Genomic DNA, 842 nt, shown 5'->3' with positions numbered 1-842 from the left:
AACATTATACAGACTAAGCAGGTTGTATTTACATATCTATGCACCAGTATATGTGTATCTGTGTGTATGTATGTATCTAACAATTAAAAAAAAAAGAAGCCACGAATGACAGAAATCAAGGGGGGATACATGAAAGGGATTGGAAGAAAGGGAAGGGGGAAATGATGTAATTACAGTATGATTTCCAAAAAATATTTACAATAGAATGTACTGGGCCTGTAGAGATGGCTCAGCAGTTAAGCACACTGGCTGCTCTTCCAAGGGACTGGAGCTCAGCTCCCAGCACCTACCTGAGGAATCTCATAAGGCCCTGTAACTCTAGCTCCAGATCTGACACTTCCAGCCTCTACAGCCAGCTGTACTCACATGCATATACCCAGAGACACATGCACATAGATAAAAATAAATCTTTAAAAATAAAAGGAGCATACAGTATTCAGCAAAATTTAAAGATCCACTTTAATGAAATGAATTACTGAGAAATTAATACAATATAAAGTTGGTCACAAGGTAAAGTCTTTTTAGGGGATGGGAATTATGTACACAGGACAAAAGACATAATTCTGCTTAAGATGGTCCATATTAAAATAAAAAAATAAAAAGGGTTAGTTAGAGTTTACATGTAATAGGATGAGCAATACTCTCCAGTAAACTCAGAGAATTCCGAGACCAGAGTGCAAGGGTCGAACTTGGTTATTAATTATTTTGTGTACCAAGTAATGAGACTGGATTAACAAGTAGATGCCTTTGTTACTTTTTAGGAAGAAGTGTATTTTCCTATATATACCTATTTTATACAAAACCACAAATGCAAACCTTCTTTAAAGTTAAGAATACCCTCA

General features: G+C 35.7%; 1 protein-coding gene across 4 annotated transcripts in view; it reads right to left on the bottom strand.

Moving 5' to 3' along the window:
• Positions 1–842, bottom strand: part of Sms (spermine synthase) — a 71,388-nt gene that overhangs the window by 8,723 nt on the left and 61,823 nt on the right. The gene's annotated exons all lie outside the window — the stretch shown is intronic.

This window comes from Microtus ochrogaster, chromosome X (genome assembly GCF_000317375.1).
Source record: "Microtus ochrogaster isolate Prairie Vole_2 chromosome X, MicOch1.0, whole genome shotgun sequence".
Classification (NCBI taxonomy): Eukaryota; Metazoa; Chordata; class Mammalia; order Rodentia; family Cricetidae; genus Microtus; species Microtus ochrogaster.
The sequence above is the reverse complement of the archived record's forward strand: the minus strand, read 5'-3'. Positions and strand labels throughout refer to the sequence as shown.